The following is a 13157-nucleotide window of genomic DNA, read 5'->3' as shown; positions in this document are numbered from 1 at the left end:
ATTAAAATTAAAAAAACAAAATTGCTTTCCGGCCTTTTGAAAACACGTGGACAGGATTTTTTTAATGAGGTTTATAAAATCACCTAATTTTGTCATTAAGTTTTTCAAATTCTCCTCCCCTAACGGCTCCCATCCCTCCCGCTCAACTAATACGTAACCACAACAATAAAACACGAAGAATCCACCAAACACCACACGCACGCAACCACCAGCGCGCGTTATCAGTGTAAGTGCCGAGAGCGACTGATAAGCCGGCGTTGTTTACAATTTGTGTAAACAACTCTCACTTTTCGCTCCGCTTCTCTCACTTTTGCTCTCAAAATCGTCGTGACTCTTCTCGTGAGATCCCGCGGTCGCTCACCGAGTTCCACAGCTTTTCCGACGCACGAGTTTTCCGCGCGTTTCGGCAGTCTCAAACGGATATCGGTCGTGATCGGAAGTAGTCCTGGCTCCAGCTCCGCGTTTGGATTTCCACCGGGCCCTCGGCCAATCAGAGACATCTGGACAATTTCACAGCAGCGAAAAGTGGTCCGGGAAGGGGGAAGGACAGGCAGCTTTTCCGTGTGAGTTGGAGGGGTGAGTGAAAGTGAAAAAGTGAAATTCAAGGTTGGAAATGTGGAGATAAGTGATGGAGTGAGTGAACACGAGGAAAAACAGCTAACGAAGCTAAAAACACCTGACCGGAACGTGGACGACTAACTGCTGGTCCGGGTTCCAAGTGTCCACACGGTGAGTTTACTAAGGTTGATGATTTTCCCTCATTCAACGCTGTGTTTTTCCTGCTTTCTTCTTGTGGCACTGGAAGGCCATTACGAGCTGTCTATCACTGAAGGATTTCCTATCCGTGGCTGTTCATCGTTTCTCACTTCAGGCTGGAACGGTGGATAACTGCATCCTTGCGTCGTGTTCTAAGTTGATTGATACGCCGGCAGGCAGGGGGAAATCCTTTCCTCCCTGGTGTAGCACCATTTAGTGGAAAGCTCGCGTGGAAAATTTTGTTTGACTGCCGCACACTCTGCGACGGATCAGTGTTGGCACAGTAGGGAAACGGGGGAAAGCGATTGGAAATAAAAACTCGTAGGGAAAATTTCATTATTATGCTGTTTTTTGTCTGATTTCTGATTCTCGAAGAAATTGGCAATTTATTCCATGATTTTTTAAACCTTACTCAATCAATGTTTTCCTTTACATTTAAACTGAAGTCGATTGTGAATTAAAAGTGTTTCAAATTCATTGTATTAGTATCAGATGTTTAAAAAATTGTAAATTGAAGGTTGAAAATTTGAATGATCCTAGATGGTCCCGGTAGCATTTTTCGAGACGAGATTTGTCTGATCACGCCTTCCGTTGGATTGGGAAGTAAATGTTGGCCCCGGTCTAACCTAGAAGTTAGGTCGTTACCTTAATCCAGGAGTAGGAGTCGCCTCCCTGGGTCCTGTCTCGGTGGAGTCGCTGGTAGGCAGTTGGACTCACAATCCAAAAGTCAACAGTTTGAATCCCGGGGTGGATGGAAACCAAGGTGTTAAAAGAGGTTTGCCCCAACAATCAAGCCTTCGGACACCTAGTATCGAGTAGGAATCTCGTAATCGAGAATGCCAAGTCAATGCTGTAGAGCGAATAATTTTCTCACAATGCATCACCTTTTAACCTTCACAGATTCCAAAAATTCGATTTCAATCCTGAGATACCGTAAATCGGGGTGACTTTGATAGGATTTCAATTTGTTTTTAGAATATTTTCCAACAAGTAAGGTTTTTCTCAAGATTATTATTTTTAAAACATGTACTGGGGTAGGCCACACAAAGTCCATGCACTATTTCGGAAAAAAGTTGTTTCAATAATGTTTAGAAAAATTGTTACGTTAAAAATTCTTAGTTTTAATTCCGGGGTGACTTTGATAGTCATAGTTTTTCTTGTTAAAATCATATTTAAGATGTTCAAACTTTATTAGTACGCTAAATGTACCATCACTAAAGTAGCTGATATAGTTTTTAAGTAAATGTTTATTAGGATGTAACAAAAATGACTTTTTGGCGGGCATTCAGGGGTTTGTTCCGGTGGGCATACTGAGCCTAAATCCCAAATATGAGCTTGATTGGACGTAACAGGAGCTAGCGCTCCGCCCTTCAATTTTAAATGGGATTTAACCCGTAAAAAGATTTTCAAAATGTCACTTTTTGAGGCAATTTGGCCAATGCGTTTACCAAAAACATCACTGGCGTGTAGGCCAGATCCTTGCGCATCTTTTGGTATATATAACATTGAAGTTTGGAGCATCCTGGAGCTCAGTACAGACCTTCAAAGTTTGGCATTTTTCGAAAAATCGGTCCCAGCAAAATCAAATGGCGTCTCGAGCGTCGCGAGGTGCGACGCATATCTTTTGCCGGGGCCGATTTTTCGAAAATGCCAAACAAGGTCTGTCAAGATGCTCCAAACTTCAAAAGATGCGCAAGATCTGGCCTACACGCCAGTGATGTTTTTAAACGCATTGTGACAAATTGCCTCAAAAAGTGACATTTTTGAAAAATCTTTTTACGGGTTAAATCGGAGCGCCAGCTCCTGTTACGTCCAATCAAGCTCATATTTGGGATTTAGGCTCAGTATGCCCACCGGAACAAACCCCTGAATGCCCGCCAAAAAGTCATTTTTGTTACACTCTAATGTTTATATTTAGTTAACAAAGTGTATAAGCTTTTTAGCAAAATACATATAAATTTTAGGTAAATTTTTTAAAAAGTCGGAATTTTGCCTAAAATTTGTTAAAACTAGTTTTGTTTATAAAATTATCGATTATATTGCATTTTATACTGAATTCATGGCACGAATCACAAGTTTTCACATTTTACATGAAATTTGTTCAACTGAAATTGCCTATAAATTTGGAGTTTTTTTTAATTGTGTTTCAAAAACACATATTACTTATTATTTACAAACTTTTTTAACCTTCTCCTAGTGGAAAATTGTCCAAAGAATCCGAAAATGAGAAAATCATGACACTTTGAGAAGTTTAAAATAATGACTTTCATCAACATTTTCTTAACTATAGTTAACTAACTTTACAAGCTTGTCAAAATATTATGAAAAGTTCTTCTTGAGGTACTTTGAACACTTCTCTACCACGGTCAGTATGTTTCTAAACCATTCCTTACGTAATTTAATTGTACTCTTCATTTTGCGGAAAAATCGCAAACCTATCAAAGTCACCCCGGCTATCAAAGTCACCCCGTTTTACGGTATTCAATTTAAACCGAAAAAACTCCGTGCATTTTTGTCACTTTTCATATGAAAGAAGTTTCAATCTTGTCGTGCTATCTTGACGCAGCCTGAAAATTGATGTAAGTATAACAATTGGCCAAGCACGACTACCGCAAACTTTTTCGATTATATTTCGTGAATCCGGCAACCAAATTCAACCAAACTTTGGGGCAATGCACAGAATGGCCAACCAAACAAAACGTGTTTTTATTGTTTACATTACGTGCACTCGTTTTTGTTTTATTCAAGATCAAACATTAAAATGCGTTTTTCTCGAATCGTTAGCACGACGGCGCCGATATGTTTTTTGTGTATTATGTGCAATCTACGATAAAAAGATGGGAGAAAACGAAAATACAGCTTATTCAGTTTTGCTTTGATTAAATTTAACATTGTTTGTATCTGTGACTTACTTCGCTTGGAAGTGATTTTTCATTCTATGATTTTTATTTGTTCAAATGTATTGATTTTTCTTCGAAAAATGCTTTTAAATTTTGAAACTGCGGATATTGTTTTTATAGTTTCAGACTTTTAAGATAAAAATTGATAAACTAAAAACAAGTTTCTCGTTTTTTATTTCACTTTTCATCACTTAAAATTCCCAAAAATATTTTTTTTTGTAATGTTTTTTTGTCTTAATAATTATTTTTTGCGTTAAAAAACCGTGCCATCTATTATTTGTACGTTTACCATAATGATCGATTAAGTGAATTGTTTATAATATTTTCTTAGGTTTAAAAACAATTCTTTAGAATTGCTTTACAACAAGCCTGTCCAACGTCCAGCCCGCGGACCGGATCCGGCCCGAGAAGCCATTTCATCCGGCCCACGACGGCTTTTCAAAATAGTTCTATGGCCGGCCCTAAAGGCTGTCCATGAAATATTAAATAAATAAATTGATTGTCTGAATTTAAAAAAAAATAAGCTTGAGATCAAATTTTAACCTATTTTACAAACATTTTTCATGTTTGAATTTAGTTCATATTATTTCTATACTGATATTTTTAAACTGAAAAATGGTGCAAGAAAAACAAAATTATTCATTTCGTAAAATTGAGAAACTTATGATAAAAAACTTGGATTGTTAGCTAAAAATGTTCAAAATGAAACTAAATATAAATTTCTTTCAGTTTTAACTGTGTAAACTACACATAAAAGTTATTTTTCTATTTTAAACTAGTTTTTTAGATAAATAACTAAGCAAAACCTTTTGTATTTTTCCAGAACAACTTTTCTGTGATAAGTTTTTTTTTTTAAAAAAAGGCTTAAAAAGCAAATCATTCCTACTGATTGCTGCACATATTTTAAAAATATTGAAAAATGACTCAAAATGAGTAAAGAAATTAGGAAGCAAACAAATATTTGTCCATAAAATTTGAATCTCGTGGAATAACGAATGAAAATTATTTAATATATATTTTTTACACTTTTATATTTTCTATGTTTAATAGTAGTTTATGCAACAAGTTGCAAAAAGAGGATTTTTTCAGCACGAGTCGTACATTTATCCAACGAGGTTCACCGAGTTGGATAAATACGATGAGTGCTGAAAAAATCAAGTTTTGCAACGAGTTCCATACAACATTTTTTGCAATTCAAAAAACACACACTGAGTGAAATTTTATTTCAAATTTTCATGTATTTTGTCAATAAATCGTTTAAATCAATTTTTTTTGAAAAGTGTTACTTTTCGAAACAAGTGCTGAAATGTTCAACTTTTCAGCACCCATTTGAGTGCTGAAAAGTAGAACTTTTCAGCATTTATTTTGAAAAGTGTTGCTATTCGATTCTGTTATTTTTGGTACAGAAAAGTAGGCTATTTCGTCGTTCAAGAATGACAGGAAAAGTAAGTAGTTTCACGACGGAATTGCAAAAAGTGATTTTAAAATATTTTTTTCATAATATTTGAATAAATAACAAAGTTTTTTTTTTGTAAAAGGTATTCGAATCCAAGTTTCGTTTGAATAAATTTTATCATATCTCATTGATTTTTTTTATACAGTATGTAAAAAAAGTATTTACACCCCTTGGGCACTATGCACATTTTGTGATGAAACATGTTAAAAAATTTAAAGTTTGACAGGAACCTAGTACTACGTTTTGTTCAAAAACTCATGCCAAACATTTTGCTACAAAAAGCTCATGCAAAGATGATTTCTATAAAAAGTTATATAACAAATACTATTACGAAAATAAAAAAGGCGCAAAAAAAGTATGTACACCTTTCAAAAAATTAACATAAATAATGTTATTTGTTGACAAATCACCATAAATCCAGTCTCCCAACTCCAAATAGGCATCCTTGACTGATTAAAAAAATAATTTGGATTGAATATAAAGTTTACTAACTACTTAGTATAAAAGTTTATATAACTCTGGAAATTCTATATAAAACTTATCTAAACTTAATTTTGCAAACTTTCAATTTAACTTAATGTCAATATATTACCATAGAATTGCTAAATAAACATTTTGGAGTGGGTATAACACCGTTTTGGGGGTCTTTGTATCGCTAGAATAGATTTTTCGTTGGAATTTCGTACCAACCCGGAATTACGTCGTAGGAAAATCCGCCGGCATCCGAACCGGTCCACGATTCACAAGTCAACCTATGTGGAATCGGAAAGGGCATAAAATTTCCGATCTTTTATACCCAAACATCTACGTTTTCTTTAAAACCTACGTTTTTAAATACCTGGGCAAAAAGTTTGATCCACGAGAACAAAAATTACGAAATTCCATACATTTTGGCAGGTTGCTCAAACGAAACCATAACAACGTTTTTGCTTAGGTATTTAAAAACGTAGGTTTTAAAGAAAACCTAGATGTTTGGGTATCAAAAAATCGGAAATTTTATGCCCTTTCCGATTTCACATAGGTTAACTTGTGAATCGTGGACCGGTTCGGACATTCACGACGTTGGTAAAATCTATTCTATCGATACAAATACCCCAAAACGGTTATACTCAAAATGTTTATTTAGCAATTCTATGGTAATATATTGACATTAAGTTAAATTGAAAGTTTGCAAAATTAAGTTTAGATAAGTTTTATATAGAATTTCCAGAGTTATATAAACTTTTATACTAAGTAGTTAGTAAACTTTATATTCAATCCAAATTATTTTTTAATCAGTCAAGGATGCCTATTTGGAGTTGGGAGACTGGATTTATGGTGATTTGTCAACCAATAACATTATTTATGTTAATTTTTCGAAAGGTGTACAAAAACAGATATGGCCCGCAGAGCCAAAAGGTTGAGCGGGGTGCTTTAGAATTGAAAAAAAATGAGTTCATTTCACTATTCTTCAGAAAGAAAAGTTTTTTTTTAGGTATAAAAAGTGCATTGTGTGAGTTAGAGTTCATTATCCTTTGCTCTTTTTGATATATGCGAATGAAAATGACTGTTTTGTATATTTTCCAAAAGGCTTCTAATAAAATAAGCGTAATTTTGCATATAAACAGTGTTGAAAATAATAGCAACATAAAGCAAAAAATATTTTTGAACTTTAACAAATAACCTATCCCTCATGGGTTTCCTATGCAGATAGGACCTTTTGAAAATTTAATCTAGTAAATCATCAAAACCTTCAACTTTTTTCAAAAATCCAACTTAATTTGAATTTGATTTTTTTTCTAAATTTAAAAAGACTGAGATCTAAAGGTTGTTTTTCATAAATTTGGATCTGGTTGAATTGTATGTTGTTTTTTTTTTCAAATATGTGGCACACATGTTAAGTTTGTATGTTGCAAACTTTGCACATAATTCTACGCCTGTACAAATAATATCACACGACATGCACACCAAATATTTGCACACTGAAAATCAAAAATTAAAGAAATCAAATCCACTGGAAAATGGAAATAACAAAAAAAAAATCCATTTTGATCATTTTTTACCATTTCTTCTTTCAAACAGTTAAAAGAAATTTATGCAATAATCGTATTGCTTGTGACATTGATATTTAAAGATAATCTTATCTTTTTATTATACATGGCAGGAAGCATTCTTCAAATTCATACACTCCAATCGGATTTAAATAAAAGTTAAAAACAATCAAGCAATGATTTCTTCTAGAAAAAAAAATACTCACTTGTGTCTGTTCTGGCTTATAGACAGTCGATGAGGTCGGAAAATGCTCCATCAAAACACACATCCACACACTCACACACATCAGCAAACATCGATATCCATCGGCGCATCCGAACCGGGTCTGGTGGGATTTGCTGCCTTTGGATTTTCCCCATAAGATTTTCCCCGGAGACTCCACCGAACGACGAGCACATGTGAAATTTCCTCCCATTTCCCATGTTCTATTTGGTCTATTTGGTTTGACTCATGCTCGCTCTCTCTCTCTCTCTGGTAAAGTGGAACGACGACCGGCGATGGAAAATGAAAGCAAAGTAAAGTAAAGAATTCAATATTCGATTTGCATACATTTTGATTGCAATAAAGCACCAGTAGGTAGAGGTGGGGGTGTGCTTGGAGACGTTATGGCGATTGAATTCTTCTACTTCTAGGAGAGAAAGTTTGGGTTTGGGGAATTGAGAAGCAACTTTAGAAATTTTTTATGCAAAAAAAAAATGTTTTCTGGGTCACATGGTTTTGCTTATAAGATTAGAATGTTGTAAATAAAATCGAAACAACACATGCTCTTTGGATTTTATTTTCTATTAACTTGAGTTTTTTTGTTGTTGTTTATTTAACCTTATTGATGGAATTTTTGCGATTCCACGGAAGCCGCTTAATCCGTAATATTTGATCTTCTTCGTGAAATCTGGTCAATACCGTGAAATATCGCGAAATACAAAATGTTCATTTGAAAAATTAGGTGGTCCTCAGTGCATTAAAACTATGATTTTGGGTTGAAAAAAGCGGGCATTTTTATTGCAGACGTCATGGCAACAAATTTTGATATTGTTAAAATTATTTGAATATTTTGATAAGAAATTAAGTTTATTGATTATTTTTTTAAAATAAATAAAACAGATTTGTAAAGGATTTAACTATGTTTATAATTTTCTGATATTTTCAATTCCAAATAGGATGTTCGACATAATCGAATTTTCCTTTTTACTGGAAATAACGAAAACATACACAATTGTATACTTTTACTGACTCTACTTTTAGTGAACTGTGAAACTAAGGCAAATTATGTTGATATCTTGTGTGATATTCAAACTAGAAATAAGACAGCAGAATCGTCAATACAGATAATGAAAATTTTGTTAAATTTTAACAAACAGAACTAATACTTGGTTTCTCAAACCTTAAACCAAGAATTAGTGATCAAAAACATCGTTCCATTTTTTTTTTCGCGTGTAAAAATAATTTCGCCAAAAAATCCGTGGAGGCAGTTGTTTTAGAAAAGTTGGAACGATTTTTTCGGTCGCAGAAGTTACAGATTTGATCAAATTGAGTTCTGCAAAGTTCTAGAATCATCTAGACATCCTAACAAGTCATTGGAAAAAAATCATCTTCATTGAGGGAGTTATGCCCGAGAACCAGCGAATGAAAATTCAACTTGTGTCAGCAATTATCAAAATAAAGGCATCTAAACACTTCATGAGCATGAGCATGAGCATGGTTGACTGCCAATGAGCTGCTACTCCGTTATTGATAGATCAGCTGAAGTTAAACAATGAATCAAAAATGATCAGTGGGAGCCAACCGTCCGTTCACTGTTTAACCTCTGAAGATCCCTACTTTATTAGTCAATACCGGCGCCCTCCCAAGAAGCAGTTATACGAAAGGTAGGAATGTTAGTCCGATAGTTGAAGTTGTAGACTCATCAAGTCAAATTATAATTATTAATTATTATTAATTATTATAATTATTCGTTCTACAGCATTGCCTTGGCGTTCTCGATTGCGAGATTCCTACTCGAAACTAGGTGTCCGAAGGCTTGATTGTTGAGGCAATTGCAAACCTCTTTTTACACCTAAACTGCCATCCACCCCGGGATTCGAACTGACGAACTTTGGATTGTGAATCCAACTGCCTACCAGCGACTCCACCGAGGCAGGACTCCTACACCTGGATTGAGCTAACGACCTAACCTCTTGGTTAGACCGGGGCCAACATTTAAAATTAACCTGAATAATCACTACTTCGCGTCCCCACTTCCACCGCACCAATCTCAAAATAAAGGCGAAATCTAAACACTTCACACTTAAAAAAAGGTACATAAAGTAATGAAAGGTGTTTTTGAATCACTAATAAAAAAATCCCTGGTTTCATAAGCGTTTTCAGTTGAACAAATTTCATATAAAATGTGAAAACTTTTGATTTTTGCTTCTAATTCAGTTAGATGCAATATACATCGAAAATTATATAAAAAAAAACTAGTTTTGACGAATTTCAGGCAAAACTCTGACCGATGAAGAATTTTTGCTAAAATGTATATGCATTTGTTAAAAAGCTTATAAACTTAGTTTACTCAATATAAACATTGATTTTTTTCTTTGAAAACTATATAAGCAACCTTAGTAATGGTACATTTGAGGTAAACATTAAGTTTGAACACCTTAAATCTGAATTTAACAAGAAAAAAAATGACTATCAAAGTCACCCCGGAATTTGGACTAAGAATTTTTAACTAACTATTTTTTTTAAACACTATTGAAAAAACCTTTTTTTCAAAAATGCTGTATGGACCTTGTGTGGGCTACCTTACCTTACCAGTTTGAAAATATTCCAAAAATAAATTTAAATCCTATCAAAATCATCCCGGTTTACGGTACCAAGAAATTGCCGTAAAATTACATTGTTTTGTAACTGGCATGCCGCAAAATTAAAAAAAAAATTAGCTGTGAAAAATCACTAGCCCTTTGGATGTGTAATTGTTTTGATCTCATGAAAAAAATTACGTGTCACAAGATAGCAAACGAGTAACATCAGTATGTTTGCTTACTATTTCTGGAACATTGCATCTTTGGTAAACGTTGTCAAAGATCAATTTGGTGGCCCTCCTAAATTTACCGTCATTTTGATTTTAATTTTTATTGATTCTTTCAAAGAGTTTTGATTTAACATTCCAACCCCAAGCCCCCCAAAATAGTAGAAACGGTAAAGTCAACTTACTGGTTCTCGGACATAACTCAAACATTCGGGACGATCCTTTCTTCCAATGATTTGTAAGGAATTCTAGAGAATATCTTTGAACAAAATTGTTACAATGATGGAAGTCGTCACCTCAACAGGATTTTTTTTGAAAAAAAAAAATCTGAATTCGGAGAAATAATTGAACTCAAAGCACTATGCGTCTCCATTAAAATGTACTGGTAATTCATTTCGATGTAGAAGCATGATGCATTATAATTGGAAATACTCACCAAAATATGTTTTTTTAAATCAAATTACCATATCTCAGGATCCTGTTGATGGAAATTCATCGTTTTAGGATATGTTACGTAAAACAGCCTGAAAAAATAAAAAATAAATTGTTTTCAGCTGTAAGCTCTTTAGTTCCGAGACCTTCAAATCAGTAAATAAAGTTTTAATTTGATCAATAATGAAGCTGAATAGCTTTATTCGGTTTTTTCAACACTCGTCGTATTTATTGTTAAAATAATGATTAAACTAATAAAATTCAAATATCATTTTGGTATGATATCAAGGTAAAACAATAAATCTAAAATATTATTTCCAATTCAAGAAATTATGCATTGAAAAGTTCTCTGTTCTAGTGATTTCATAGTCTATTCTCAGTAACCAAAGAAGAAAAACAATAAAATCCCCAGATGCCTAAAGTTTCCGCCGGAAAACGTCTCCCAGTAATCTAGCCAAAGTACCTCATCAATTACGCAGTTCGAGATTTATCCTGATTACGACGCTTCCTGCTGATATCAACTTTTCCTGTGTTCCGTTTGCTGGGTTTCCTTCCCTTCCTCCCTTCCTACAAAAAAAAATCAAGCCCCACAGCAACTACCATCCAAATTAACCGTAATATTTTCCTATTTCTACTTCTTTTTTTCGCAGGAAACCTTACGAAGCGTGTTTTTCGCTCCAAATCCAATCATCATAAACTGTGCGCCTCGTCACAATTGTTGCCAGATTGGTTCGCGTTTTCTTCTCGTCTCTTCCCAGCAGAAGAGATTCAGGTGTGTTTGTCTGCCCTGAAAATTGTGCGTGCGTGGTGGTACACGTGCGTAGCGGTCGCCACGTGCGTGATCAAAACGCGCGGAATCTATCACGAGCTTGGCTGGGAGCACCGTGTTGCCAGTTGCAGTGAGAATCGTGAGAGTAGAACTCGCAACTCTCACGAGGAAGCGCGTCACTCACGGTGGTATCGTCGTTCGGCTTCGGCTGTGGCGGTGTTCAAAGTGGGACCACCAGTAGTGCATGGAAGTTGATCCAGACGTCAGTACTTTCCGTGATCGCAGAGTAGAAGGTCTCCGTCACCGGTGGATCCCTTAGCCTCATACCAATTGTTGGAGCTGGAGGTTTGATAGTGTGTTGGTTGGTAGTGGTAGTGGTATAGTGTTGGTGATGTTGCAACAACGGCTGGATATCAATTATAAGATTGTAGAAGCTAGCTACCCGTGACAAAGTGAGGTGTTAAACGTATAATTTATGGCTGCACTCGAAATTCTTGTCTAATTGAAGCAGATTCACACCGGTGAAGAGGAGTGGGACAGCTGAGGAAAATTTGAGGAAAATTCGAGGAAGACACAATTTGTTTGGGGGTGGTGGCGTTAGCCAAGTGTGAAACCTGTATTTAACGGAATTTGGGTCAATCGTGGGGGAGGCGAAAAGGAAAAGGTGGAAAAATTGTGGGAAATCGTTAGTCATACCGAGAGTGGCGGAACAGCTGAACCGTGAAATCTCCCTGCAAAAACATCAAAGGTGAAAATTCGATAGTATTGTGTTCAAGTGGAAAACGTGTATTGACAGCATTAAGAAGAAGAAGAAGAAGAAGAAAAGTTCAGAGAACAATTCAAAGGCAAACACACAGCACAACTCTCAGCGAAATGGCCTTGTTCGTAGAAATATGAGTTGAATCGGCTTGGCTGGCTGCTTGGCCTGGAAGCTGTTTTAACGTCTTTAGGAAGAAACGCGTTTGTAAACATCGCTGAATTCAGCAGCAGCAGCGACGACGAAGACGGCAACTACAAGGAGTGCAAAGGTAATTGAGCAACGGGGTTTTATATTGTTGTTTGGCGGCGTTTTGCTTCAAGGCGAAAAACAAGTGAAGGTTTCTTGGTATTTTTTTACATTGAAATGAGAAAAAAAACCATTTTCTGAAAAACGGTAATGTGCTGGCGGCGTCGTCGCTGGGATAAAGAAATTAAACAATGAGCGCTTTCGTGAACTTGGAATTAATGGAGTGTTTATGGCAGCAAGAGTAAAATTCAAAACCTTGTAGGTAATTGCCGCTTGTGCTAATAAATAAGATTGATAATTATTACAAAATATTATGAATCGAACTATCGAACTTTTGAATAGAAACTTAAATAATAAAAAAAAAGAAAAATCATGTGTGTCTACTCATAAACTTTTGATTGCCAGGGTATTGGGTGCTGAAAAATTGAAATTTTCAGCACTTGTATCGAGAAGTATTGCTTTTCAATAATGTTCCAATTTAAATGGTGAATTGACAAACACATGGCCATTTTACTTAGAATTCCATTCAATTGCGGAAATGCAAAACATGTTGAATGCATCTAGTTGCAAAACTTGATTTTTTCAGCACTCTTCGTGGTGATCCAGCCCGGTATACTTCGTTGGATGAATGTACGACTGCTAAAAAATTCTTCACCGTCATCTTGGATTAAAAAATTCTAAATCACTTTTGCGTAGTTTAGGGGTCATACTGAATCTCGACAATCAAAAATAAGACAACGACATTTTTTTTCGTGGTTCGATTATCTGAAGTGAATTTTTTTCGAAGCCTTCGTATA

General features: G+C 35.2%; 1 protein-coding gene across 2 annotated transcripts in view; it reads left to right on the top strand.

Annotated features, from left to right (window-relative positions):
• Positions 1 to 423: 423 nt before the first annotated feature.
• LOC6041342 (diacylglycerol kinase 1) overlaps positions 424 to 13157 on the top strand; it is a 181650-nt gene continuing 168916 nt past the window's right edge. For both annotated transcript variants that reach the window (XM_038265933.1, XM_038265932.1), the window contains exons 1-2: positions 424 to 729; positions 11236 to 12382. The gene's annotated coding sequence lies outside the window, so the exon portion shown is untranslated. The remainder of the gene's footprint in view (positions 730 to 11235; positions 12383 to 13157) is intronic.

This window comes from Culex quinquefasciatus, chromosome 3 (assembly GCF_015732765.1).
Source record: "Culex quinquefasciatus strain JHB chromosome 3, VPISU_Cqui_1.0_pri_paternal, whole genome shotgun sequence".
Lineage (NCBI taxonomy): Eukaryota > Metazoa > Arthropoda > Insecta > Diptera > Culicidae > Culex > Culex quinquefasciatus.
Note: the sequence above shows the minus strand (reverse complement) of the source record. Positions and strands in the feature narration are given on the sequence as shown.